The sequence below is a fragment of the Xenopus laevis genome, chromosome 4L (genome assembly GCF_017654675.1).
Source record: "Xenopus laevis strain J_2021 chromosome 4L, Xenopus_laevis_v10.1, whole genome shotgun sequence".
NCBI lineage: Eukaryota > Metazoa > Chordata > Amphibia > Anura > Pipidae > Xenopus > Xenopus laevis.
In genome coordinates, this window is record NC_054377.1 from 141746116 (window position 1) to 141759235 (window position 13120).

Consider the following 13120-nt stretch of genomic DNA (forward strand, 5'->3'; position numbering starts at 1 on the left):
ATAGGATCAATGGCACATCCATCATCTGATCATGTCATTAAATCCCATTCATTAGAGACGATTCCGTATTGTAAAGCTCAGTACCTGCTGTTTCACAATAAAGGGCAAGTGTGCCTATTGATGCAGGTAAGGTTTGCACCTGGCCGGTAATTTACCGGCCTGGCCGGTAAAAATGATGGCTGATCCCAATGTTATTAATTGGGAAAAAAGCTAAAAAAGGAAAGGTGGCACCCCTAAATGCAGGTGAACCCTGTGCTCCAAATGTGGGGTTCCCAAAGCTCCCTGTGTCAATCACATACCTCCCAACATTTTGGAAATAAAAAGAGGGACAACAAAGTTGCCGCGTGTAGCGTGGCAAAATAAATTTTGACCATGCCCATTTTTGTGGTCACACCCCCTAATTACCATGTTCATTTTACAAATTTTGGCATAAAAGTTTCAACATATTTCTGTTTTCAGTTATTACAGTTTTGCTAATGAAGGTGAATTGCCCTTTAAACTTTTCCCAAGGGACCTGTTATCTTATATTGTTACAATGACTTATTTGCTTATCTAGAAATTGTTACAAAAGTATCTTATCTGCAGTTGTGGCTGTCCTGGGCTCTGGCAAAAGCTAATTAAGTTAGAGACTTTGTTTCTTTCTCTGGCAGAGAATACAGGACTTTCCAGTGCAAACGAGGGACTGTGGGTTAAGCTGTCAAAAGAGGGACTGTCCCTCTAAAAATGGGACAGTTGAGAGGTAGGCGGTCGATGTAGTGGATGCGTCTAGAGAATCAGGTTCACACTTCACTGTAGGGTCTGACTGGGCTGGCGGGACACCGGGAAAAAACCTGGTAGGCCCTGCCGGCCCAGATCCACTCCCACCTGCCTGACCTACCTGGCAATCTCTCCCCGCCCCCACTGATATAAGAAAATCACAAGTGCAGGTTGTAGGTGGCTGCTGAAGGGGGGCCCTGAAGTTGACGGGGGAGTCAGGGGCCCTGAACGGGTGTGTGCGGGACCCTCATAAGGCAGCCCCAGTCCGACACTGTCTGACTCTTTTGGCGGGACACCAGGAAAAACCAGGAAAACAGACAGCAGCACATTTTCCAACTGTAGTAAAATTAGTCTTTATTGGCTCCGCATTAAAAGCAGGTAAATCAGCCCAAGGTCCTAACATCCTATGTGTGAAAAAATCCTAAAATACTGGGGAAAACTGTAAAAATACCACTCACCGAAAATGTTGCAAAAAATATATATTTTCAGCAAATGCCAATTTTCATAAATAGGAGGAATGTAAAAATGTGCCAGAAGTGATTTTTCCTGAGAGTGATATTCTGAGACAATTTCATTTTTTTATTATTTGTGTTTTTTGAGATATTTAGCTTTTTATTCAGCAGCTCTCTAGTTTGCAGTTTCAGAAGTCTGGTTTCTAGTGTCTAAATCCCCCTAGCAACCATGCATTGATTTGAATAAGAGACTGGAATATGAATAGTAGAGGCCTGAATAGGAAGATGGGTAAAAAAGTAGCAATAACAATACATTTTGTAGCCTTACAGAGCATTTGTTTTTTTAGATGGGGTCAGTGACCCACCCATTTGAAAGCTGGAAAGAGTCAGAAGAAGAAGGAAAACAATTAACAAACTAAAAAAAATTAAGACAATTGAAAAGTTGCTTAGTACTGGTCATTCTATAACATACTAAAAGTTAACTTAAAGGTAAACCACCCCTTAATGAAAACTAAGTAAATTTGTTTTTTTAGAGGCAGTTGGGAGGTGGCATTTGCCCTGGGGCATCACAGCACCTCCTTGTGGGGAAAGGGCAGATAAAGTGCAGATTATATATTATTTATATCAGACATGTCCTACCTGCAGCCTTTCAGCTCACCTACACCTCAGCTGGAGAGCTGGCAGATTTAAGGGTAGGACTACACGGACGATTTCGGCACGATCCGACGGAAATAAAGTAAGTGAATGCATTGTCGCATGGTGTCGCAGCGTTGATCCGACGCTACACAACTGTCGGATGCAGATGCAGCATGCAGCGTATGCATCCAACAGTCATGTCGCGTCGGATCAGCACTGCGACTTCATCCGACATTTCTATCTCTTACCTTATTTCCGTTGCATGCGATTTGTCGCTGGCGTTTTGTCACAGCGCGTCGAAAACGTCCGTGTAGTCCTACCCTTATCTCCTCTCCCAATCTTCCTGCATTGCTTCCCTCTCCTTGTCCCCCTCGTCCAAAACAGCTGGGTAGTGAGGGGCGAATAAATTCGGCAGGCGCAAAAACACAGTGAATTTCCGCGTTTCGAGCCTCCGAATAAATTCACGAAACTGATGTGAAAAAAAATTATCAACAAAACATTTTGCCCGCACGTTGGGAACAGTCGATCGCATCAAAACCGTCAACACTATTCGGACACCCATTGACTTTAACGCCGGTGTCAAAATTCATTGGCGTGGGCGTCAAAATTCACGTTTCGCAGGAAATTCTCAAATTTTTCGGCGAAAAGTAGAAATGTGCCCATCACTACAGCTGGGTGCTTGGCAGGGTAGCCATCAGGGGGGGACAGGGGGGAGAGTTGTAGGGGGCCCCCGAGGGTAAGGGGTGCCTGGCCACGCCACACTTACTTGATTAGCCGGGCCCCCCATCTTTCTGAGAGCTGCTGACTTCGGGAAGGCATGGACGTTTAAGGGGCCCTGGCCACCAATTTTCTTATAATGGGGGGGGCCCTGGCCACCAATTTTTTTCTCATGTGGGGTCCTATACACCAATATTTTTTAATGGGGGGCCCTGGACACAAATGTTTTTTTATGGGGGGCCCTGACCACCAATATCTTTTTATTTTTTATTAACATGTGGGAACCCGAGCCACCAATATTTTTTTTGTTTTTTTACTGTGTGGTGGGGAGGGCGGACCTGTAGACGGGGCTTGCGGTGGGCGCAGCCCAGGGGGCCCAGGTAATGTTGTCGTATGGGGCCCTGCGATTTCTGATGGCGGTCCTGGTGCTTGGGGTGCTAGTGCACTGGTGTAGAGAGATGCTGCATGGCCCAGTTCTGAGATTTAGTGCAACTGTCACACACTCAGAATCTGTGAATGTCATTGCCCCCCCCCCCTTTCCCTTCCCTCCTGCACTTGTACATTCTGATCACAGGGCCGTTTACTCATTCTAGTGTAAACACTGCTGTAAATACTCTCTCGCTCCCTCTCTCTGTCTCCCAGTTAGAGCGTTTGTCAGCAGCCACAGTTCCATGCAAACTCCTCGTGCCTCCCCTGTCCTCCGTGCGGCTCTGAGTGAACCCCCTTTTCCCCTGAATGCCCCCCAAGCTCTCATGGTGCCGACCGAGGACGCTTACTGTGTGCAAGGCTAAAACAAAAGGTAGGTTGTTTCAAACTCCTGTGATCTTGGGGCTGAGGAGGGAGGGACACCTTTTTTCTTTTTGGAGGTTTGTCTTTCCTGCCGCTGCCACTTGTCAACCCAATTAGGGGTTAAAAAAAAAAAGATATATACATTAATATAGAATAGAAATATGAGAAATGATCCCAGGCGAGGCAGCCGGACAGCAAAACTGAGTTTTGAAATTGTGCAACTTGAGGAAGCCGAGCAACTCATTGTGTAGAAGCTGCTGGGGCTGCACTTTGCTTCTATTGAGCGGCTGCTTTAACTCCTGCCTTTCTGTTTAACTCCTTCCTCTCTGTCATGTGGGGAGGCCGCCAAGTGCTTTCCTTTTCCTAATGTTGCAGGGCACAAACTTCTGGGGCAGTCTGTCCTTCCCCCTTCTCTCTGTTAATTGGCGCAGACATTGTTTCATGCACAGGCTTCGTGGCTGTGCCCATTCCATTGGCAGTTTGGGATAAACCGGCTCCTGGCACCCTGCTTTGCACTGTGGTGTATAATGTGCTGCTCCCCGTAGCACCCTGGGGGTTGAGCATAGGCACGTGATGCAGAAGCAAATGATTTCAATGCATTTTATTCTAAATTTTCTCTGTCTAGCAGGGGAAAATAAATTGTCAAAAATTGCTAAATAAATTGAGTGCACTTTATGCTTCATAGAGGCCTTAGATTATGCGGAAAGAAAGAGTAATGGATGCCCGTCTGTTGGCATCACCCCGAACATGTAACAATGAGGGCACTGCAGGCACCTTGATGTGTGGCAAGTGGATCTGTCAACTCTTCCTGCCCACAACCTGGCACCCTTATATGCGGCACAGGTATCTGATAGCTCTTCCTGCCCACTGCCTGGCACCCTTATATATGGCACAGGTATCTGATAGCTCTTCCTACCCACAGCCTGGCATCCTTATATGCGGCACAGGTATCTGATAGCTCTTCCTGCCCACTGCCTGGCACCCTTATATGTGGCACAGGTATCTGATAGCTCTTCCTGCCCACAGCCTGGCATCCTTATATGCGGCACAGGTATCTGATAGCTCTTCCTGCCGACTGCCTGGCACCCTTATATGCGGCACAGGTATCTGATAGCTCTTCCTGCCCACTGCCTGGCACCCTTATATGCGGCACAGATATCTGATAGCTCTTCCTGCCCACTGCCTGGCACCCTTATATGTGGCACAGGTATCTGATATATCTTCCTGCCCACAGCATGGCATCCTTATATGCGCACAGGTATCTGATAGCTCTTCCTGCCCACAGCATGGCATCCTTATATGCAGCACAGGTATTTGATAGCTCTTCCTACCCACAGCATGGCATCCTTATATGCGCACAGGTATCTGATAGCTCTTCCTGCCCACAGCATGGCATCCTTATATGCGCACAGGTATCTGATAGCTCTTCCTGCCCACAGCATGGCATCCTTATATGCAGCACAGGTATTTGATAGCTCTTCCTACCCACAGCATGGCATCCTTATATGCGGCACAGGTATCTGATAGCTCTTCCTGCCCACAGCCTGGCACCCTTATATGCGGCACAGGTATCTCATAGCTTACACTACTTGCAGCCAGGCACCCCTATATATGTGGCACAGGTATCTGATAGCTCTTCTGCCCACAGCATGGCACCCTTATATACGGCACAGGTATCTCATAGCTTACACTACTTGCAGCCAGGCACCCCTATATATGTGGCACAGGTATCTGAAAGCTCTTCCTGCCCACAACCTGGCACAGCTCTTCCTGTATGCAGCCCGGCACTCATACGGCACAGGTATCTGAAGGCTCTTCCTGCCCCCAAGTCTTAATTCCCCCCATTCCTTGTGTTTCTTTATGATAATGATGATTATTATTTGTACAAGCCTTCAGACATTGTGTAGCATTTGCACTTGCATAATTCATTGCTTTTGCTTAATCTTTGACTTTTTTTGCTTGCAATATTTTGGATATGATTTGATCTGCATATTTTATCAGAGCATTGGCCTTCTGGGAAATCATCTTTGGTCCTTTTTGTATTTAATCCCATTATTCAGTGTATTCATGTTGTGTTTGCACGGGAGGAAAGATGCCAGATACCTGCAAAGCTTGTGTTTTTCTATTATTTTATTGGTGATCTGGTGACAGCATTAGGGGCTTTATGGGTTAAATACTTGAATTATTCTGCAGAGAGCCCCCTCTTCTCAGCCGCTTGCCCCTTTTTTTTTCAACCCCAAAGCTGCAGTTAAAAGTTGAGGACAAAATGGATTTTCGACTGGAATAAAAATAGTCTGGGACCCACCTGCCAAATAAAGCCATTTACCCAAATATTATTGCACGTGATATTAGTGCCGCCGCTCCAAGTCACCCGATTGCATTACATTTTCCATTTGTTTCAACTGCAAGGAGCTACTTTATTAACCCTCTCCAGCCCAGCTCACTGAATCCGCCGAATTCTGAATTTCAGTGAAATATTTCACCTGTAACGGATACAGGTACTAGGGACCTGTTATACAGAATGCTCGGGACCTGGCGTTTTCCGGATAGCGAATCTTTTCGTAATTTTTCGTCTACTAGAAAATCATGTGAACATTAAATAAACCCAATAGGCTGGATTTGCTTCCAATAAGGATTAATTATATCTAAAGCTGGCCATAGACTCAAAGATTCGCTCGTTTGGCGACATCGCCAAACGAGCAGATCTTTCCCCGATATGCCACTAATGGCATGGCTATATCGGGGGTAATTCGAACGTTCGGCCGTATAATGGATTCTATGGGAGACGGCCTTTCCGTAATTCAGATAACGGGTTTCCGGATAACGGATCCACTTCTTCCTGTATTTCTTTGGCTGTTTGATCTTAATAACGCCAGTGGATTTCACCTTTATCATCTGCACTATACTGGCGGCCCTTTGAACTTCTCGATTTTCCTGTGGGCCGGCAAAGACGGGAACGTATGGGCTTTAATTAGACGTGGATATATTCATGCGATGGATTTATGTCGGAGCGCAGATTGGCTGGTGGCTGTTTCCTCATTATGGAGACTCCCTGTACATAATGAGCTTCATCATTAGTTGACGGAGGGAAATTTGCCCTACTGCTACCTTGAAAGGCACATCATTTACATAGCACTTCAGAGCCGCCGCTTTAATGGATTCCTCCATGCAGAAAATGAAAAGCTGGGCTCTCTAAATTTTTTAAGATTTTTTTTTTTTTAATAATAAATCTTTTTTACTAAAAAAAAAAAAAAAACGGATGACCAAGGTCTGCGACTGTTCTAGAAACCAAGTCGCCGTCGTAAAATCAGAAAATAGAGAACTCGATTGATGAATTATGGAAGAATTGTTGCACTGAAGTCTCTAATGAGCATGGACTAGATTTGTTTTCCTTTTAAATAAAATAATATATCGGGCAGGACCTGCGCCCTTGGTCACTAAACGTCGGCCCTGGCAAGGGTTAAGAAAAGAATGGGGTGGGGGGGGCGAGATAAGAGTTCACACATGACACATTCCTGCTTGGAAAGCCTTTTAAGTAATCAAAGGGAGTTTATTTAATTGCGTGTTGTTGAATTACATGTCAGGTCAACCTTGTGACGCAGTGAAAAGTTCAGGCAGAAAGCAAATGGGGGGGAAAGGGGTCGCCTTACCCTTTAAATCTCAGCTGCCACCGAGAGGCAGAGGGTTACAAGCAGAAAAGAAAGCGACATTAATAAATCCATGTAATTCCTTACGGACGTTTATCCGCACAGGGGGGGACGTCGACGCTGCGTTTATTTTGTTTTCTTTCCCCCTGCAAATTCGTCTTTTTCTCCCTAAAACATATATTTGTTTTGGAGAGTTTGCGCGGCGGCGTCGTCGTCGATGCCAATTACAGCCCTTCATTAACAGAATTGGGTATTTGTTTTGAAACTTAACCAGTCACTTTGATATGCTAATTACGGTGTAATTTAATTTGAGCCCTGTAATGATGATGCAGTTATTATGGACATAAACGATGCAGTTAAGCTGAGAGTAATCTCATTTGCATAGTGTACATGCCAGTAAATCCAGCCCTTTCTTCCACTTGCTTCTGCTTTCATTTTCCACTTCTTTTCACACAGTCGCTGGCCTCATAGTCTCTCTGATAGTCTCTCTGATAGTCTCTCTGATAGTCTCTCTGATAGTCTCTCTGATAGTCTCTCTGATAGTCTCTCTGATGTTTGATCTGGAGAGGCCGGCCACTAGAGCCGGACGAGGGGCACTGAAAGAACCAGTAAAGGCTTCATTATGTGCCCCTGTGTCGCTTTAGGGTCAGTTTACACGAGCAGATTCGGGGAGATTAAGTCGCCTGACGACTAATTGCCTCTTCTTCTGGGCGACAATCTCCCCGAACTGCCTTTGCGTGTCTTCCCGTCCGCTATAATGAAAAGTCTCCTTGGCTAAAGCACACGCGGCACTTCATTTTCGGAAGTTGCCCGAAGTTTCCTCGTGAGGCAACTTTGGGCGACTTCGGAAAACGAAGCGCCACATGTGCTTTAGCCAAGGCGACTTTTCATTATAGCGGACGGTAAGACACGCAAAGGTAGTTCGTCCGTGGATGTTAGATTAGCTCCAGCTCACAGGGACTTAGCTCCAGCTACTAGGGACTCAAGAAAGGGATCTGTCATGTGCTGATTAGTTTTAGGCATCTCTTAGAGTTAGGGCACATGCTAAGATTCGGGGAGATTTAGTTGCCCGGCGACAAATCTCCTCTTCTTCGGGCGACAAACGCCCCAAAAAGCCTTCAAGCAGGCTAGAATCTAAATCGCTGGCTGGATGGCACTCGGAGCGCTTTGTTTGCCTCACAAGGAATCTTCAGGTGACTTTGGAAAACGAATCGCTCCTACTGCCATCCCGCCGATATAGAGATATAGATTCTAGCTGGTGGGGAGGCAGTTTGGGGAGATGAGTCGCCCGAAGAAGAATCGGTTTATCGCTGGGCGACTAATCTCCCCCAGTAGCTTCATGTGTCCCTGCCCTCAGGGTTGGGGCAGACAGGCAGATTCGGGGAGATTTAGTCACCTGGCGACTAATCGCCTCTTCTGCGGGGCGACAATCTCCCCGAACTTCCTTCCGCCTGCTTGAATGAAGAATCGCCTGCGCTAACGCACTCACGACACTTCGATTTCCGAAGTCGCCCGAAGTTGCCTTACGAGGAAAAGTTAGTTTTGCCAGTAGGCAAGCTGCTATCAGTGGGAGCCGACTTGTACAGTCTGTCTGGCTTTGTAATTGTTTGGGTACTAAATACAATCAGTGTGTGTGTGTCGTGGAGAGGACACAATCAGGGGGGTCCCACTCTTTATAGGGGCCCCTCATAGGCAGCAGTTGCCAGACAGAAGATAAGAATCTCCCCAGAGACTGATATCTGGCTGTTTAGCTTATATTTGATGGATAGGGGGGATTTAGTTGGGTTGAAGATGCTGTTGCCACTTGTAAGGGCAGCCAAAGAAATTCTAATTTGTGTGTCAGTGGATTGTTGGTGTTCCTCTCTCCATGAATAACTCAATGAATTCAGTCTGGACTGGAGGATCAGTGGTTCTGTTAGGACTTTGCAGAATGATCCTTGCTTGGTCCTACCCCGATGTTGCTGCCCAGAGAGTTGCTCTATAACAGGAGGAGATAAACGAGTGTTTCCCTGGGTTAATTACTTATAGCAACGCTGTCTTGTTTCTGACGATGACAACAGCAGGACCTCCACCATCCAACAGGAACCCAAAATGCAACTCCACTGCAAGCTGTGAGCTCACTGATGGGAGAAACTCCTCTTTGTACCCTGAGAATGCTGGGAAATGTAGTTCAGAACAAACTGCAGGGCAACTGATAATAACAAGCCATTTTAAGATTTTAAAAAAATGGTTAAATGTGGTGTGAAAAGGTTAAAGTAATGCAGAGACAAATCTTTAATGTGGTTTGTCACTTCTAAAAACTCTGTTCTGCGCCTTTAAAAAAAAAAATGCCTCCTTTATCTTCGCTCCTCATAATTCTCCTTGTTTTAACATTTGGTATAAAATAAATAAACCCTGCAAATCCATTAAATGAATGCGACCAATGATGTGTATCCTGGAAACTTATTCGCTCTGTACCCAGACAAGCCTCCCGCTTTATTTATTTTCCACTTACTTATTTAGGCAGTAGGTCTTTGCTGCTTTCTAGTTTTTTCGCATGGTAAAAATAGCCAGGGGTGTATTAATAGCTCCAACCCTGTAGTGTGGGAGGCCGTGTCTGTACTTTGCACAGCCCACACTCAGCTCCTCACTGTGCAGCAACTTCTATAGTAACAGTGGGATAATAGTCTCTGGGAAGGGAGTGTGACTGTGGGATAGCAGGTATAGTAGGGAGAGATGGTGTCTATCGTAACAGTGGATAATAGTCTCTGGGAAGTGAGTGTGACTGTGGGATAGCAGGTATAGTAGGGAGAGATGGTGCCTATAGTAACAGTGGATAATAGTCTCTGGGAAGGGAGTGTGACTGTGGGATAGCAGGTATAGTAGGGAGAGATGGTACCTATAGTAACAGTGGGATAATAGTCTCTGGGGCAGTGTCTGAGACAGATCACAGCCAGTCCTGTTCCCCATTCCCTGTAGAGCTCTGTGTTGCCCCATAGGTTGCCCAACCCAAGACTGGCCCTGACAACTAGACACCCAGTACTGTACATAGTTTGAATGAACGCAGGACTTCAGCAGTGCAAAGTTAACCATGGCGTGACCATAATTGTTAGTGTTTTGGTGGTATTTGTGTATGAGGAGTAGGGATGCACCGTATCCACTCGGCCGAACCCCGAATCCGATTTAGCTGAATACCAAACCGAGTCCAATTCCTATTTTGCATATGCAAATTAGGGGTGGGAAGGGGGAAACATTTTTTACTCCCTTGTTTTGTGACAAAAAGTCATGCAATTTCCCTCCTGCTGAATTGAATCCTGGTGAAAAAAGGCCAAATCCTGGCCGAATCCCGAACCGAATTCTGGATTCGGCACATCCCTAAAGGCAGATCTGAAGAAAAATTCTGATTTATCTTTTGGGTATTTATTCTATATAGATGCCAAGCCGCACACCTTCTTCTACAGATCTATATTTCCCAGCATTCCCAAATTAGCTGAATGCGGTTGATTAGAATTCGTCAGCCTCATATCCCCGTGGACGTTGCAGAACTACAGCAGGTGGATGTGCGTAGCTATCGGGAGATCATTTAAGGCCTCTGAAAAGTTACTACAAACCCACGCAAACGCCTTGCGTTTTTTCCACTCAGTGTTTATAAATACAAAAGCAGCGCGGAATAGCGACGGTTAATCATGTCTTTTATCTATGAGGATATCTATATTCCCCCCTTGTTAATAGATCGTTGCACCAAAGTATTATGCGCGGTTTTTTTTTTTAAAGCACTTTGGTTAAAAGCACAGTGTAAGGCAAAATAATACATTACTTGACATTAATTATACGCCGGTGTAAATCAAAACAGTCATATTGCTATTAGAGTGATATGAACTGAAAGGTACGAGTATAATTAGCTGTTTGTACCTTTTCAGGCGACTACAAAAAAATAAAAAATAAAAAAAGCCGATCTATAGGTGGATGTCACATGGAAAACAATCGCATTGTGGTTAATGAAAGTCAATTGACTTGGATCATTAAGCTCCAAAACTTGTGTGAGAGTTAATAGTCGTGTAGGAACCGCTGAGAGCTTTTATGGCTTTTCCGTGGCTCTTTCTGCTGCGCCTGGGGGAAGGCACACGCAGCGTTTCATTTTCGCCCGAAATTTGCTTGTGTGGCAACTTCGGAAAACGAAGCGCCGCATGTGCCTTCCCCCAGGCGATTTTCATTTAAGTGGGCGGAGGACACGGGGAAGGCAGTTTGGGGAGATTGTCGCCCCCGAAGAAGAGGAGATTTGTCGCTGGGGTGACAACTTCCCGAATCTGCTCATGTGGCCAGACCCTTAGTATTTTCTAATTCTAAGCAGCTTTTCAATTGGTCTTCATTATTTATTTTTATTAGGCATGCACCGAATCCAGGATTCGTTTCGGGATTCGGCCTTTTTCAGCAGGATTCGGATTCGACGGAATCCTTCCGCCCGGCGGAACCGAATCCGAATCCTAATTTGCATATGCAATTTAGCGTTGGGAAGGGAAATCACGTGACTTTTTGTCCCTAAACAAGGAAGTAAAAAATGTTTCCCCCTCCCTACCCCTAATTTGCATATGGTTCGGTATTCAGCCTAATCCAAAATAGTGGATTTGGTGCATCCCTAATTTTTATAGTGTCTATTTGCCTTCTTCTTCTGACTATTTCCAGCTTTCAAACGGGGGTCACTGACCCCATCTAAAGGGATGCAGCAAATCCACTATTTTGGATTCGGCCGAACCCCTGAATCCTTCGCAGAAGATTTGGCCGAATCCCGAATAGAATCCGAATCTGCATATGCAAATTAAGGGTGGGACGGGGAAAACATTTTTTACTTCCTTGTTTTGTGACAAAAAGTTACGCATTTCCCTCCCCACCCCTTATTTGCATATGCAAATTAGGATTCAGTTCGGCCGGGCAGAACCGAATCCAGGATTCGCCCAGCATTCGGATTCAGATTCGGCCGAATCCTGGATTCGGTGCATCCCTAAAAAAAAAGACATAAAAATAATGTGCAAAACGCGTGTGTAGAAGTGTGTGCCAAGGAGCATTTCAGGCTGCTTTAACCGCGGTGGGGCAGATAAACACAGTGGAGGCAGTTTGTGTGTGTTTTCTACTCTCTCTATCAAAATACAATAAAACAAAGGTGCTTCGATCAACATTTTATTATCACTCATGATTAGAAGTTGCAGAATTGTATGTACTCGAAACAGGTCAACTGAGCTTGTCCAGCTTTCTCCTGCCTCTCGGGTTATTATGGGTTGTACTGTACTGCAGACTAGATGCCATCATGAAAATATATATTTCTTATAATCTATAGAGCACAAAGGCCAATGGGGCCCATAAAAACCTGGAAAGATATTAAAAATGGTTTTGTGCTCATACTGCAGTCTCATTCCTTATTCTATAATATCCTTATTATTTACAGTAGGGGTACATTTTCTTATATACATATTAGTGATACTCAGAGTTCCCTGTATAACTCAGCCAGGCCCGGATTTTATGTAAATCCGGGTAGGGGGTACATTATCCTTTATAATACATGAGTGATATTCAGAGTTCCCTGTATAACTCAGCCTGCAGCCTTGTGCCTTTATATGGTCACAGAACAACCCCTCAGTGACTTCTAATATCCTTATCATTTACAGTAGGGGGTACATTATCCCTTATAATACATGAGTGATACTCAGAGTTCCCTGTATAACTCAGCCTGTAGCCTTGTGCCTTTATATGGTCACAGAACAACCCCTCAGTGACTTCTAATATCCTTATCATTTACAGTAGGGGGTACATTATCCCTTATAATACATGAGTGATACTCCGAGTTCCCTGTATAACTCAGCCTGCAGCCTTGTGCCTTTATATGGTCACAAAACCCCTCAGTGACTTCTAATATCCTTATCATTTACAGTAGGGGGTACATTATCCCTTATAATACATGAGTGATACTCAGAGTTCCCTGTATAACTCAGCCTGCAGCCTTGTGCCTTTATATGGTCACAGAACAACCCCTCAGTGACTTCTAATATCCTTATCATTTACAGTAGGGGGTACATTATCCCTTATAATACATGAGTGATACTCCGAGTTCCCTGTATAACTCAGCCTGCAGCCTTGTGTCTTTATATGGTC

General features: G+C 45.1%; 1 protein-coding gene across 15 annotated transcripts in view; it reads left to right on the top strand.

Annotated features, from left to right (window-relative positions):
- Positions 1–13120, top strand: part of foxp1.L (forkhead box P1 L homeolog) — a 612880-nt gene that overhangs the window by 323687 nt on the left and 276073 nt on the right. Inside the window, exon 1 of one of the 15 annotated variants that reach the window (XM_018259178.2) lies at positions 3066–3360. The exons of the other annotated variants lie outside the window; for them this stretch is intronic. The gene's annotated coding sequence lies outside the window, so the exon portion shown is untranslated. Of the gene's footprint in view, positions 1–3065; positions 3361–13120 lie in introns of those variants that run through there. 15 annotated transcript variants of the gene reach the window in all.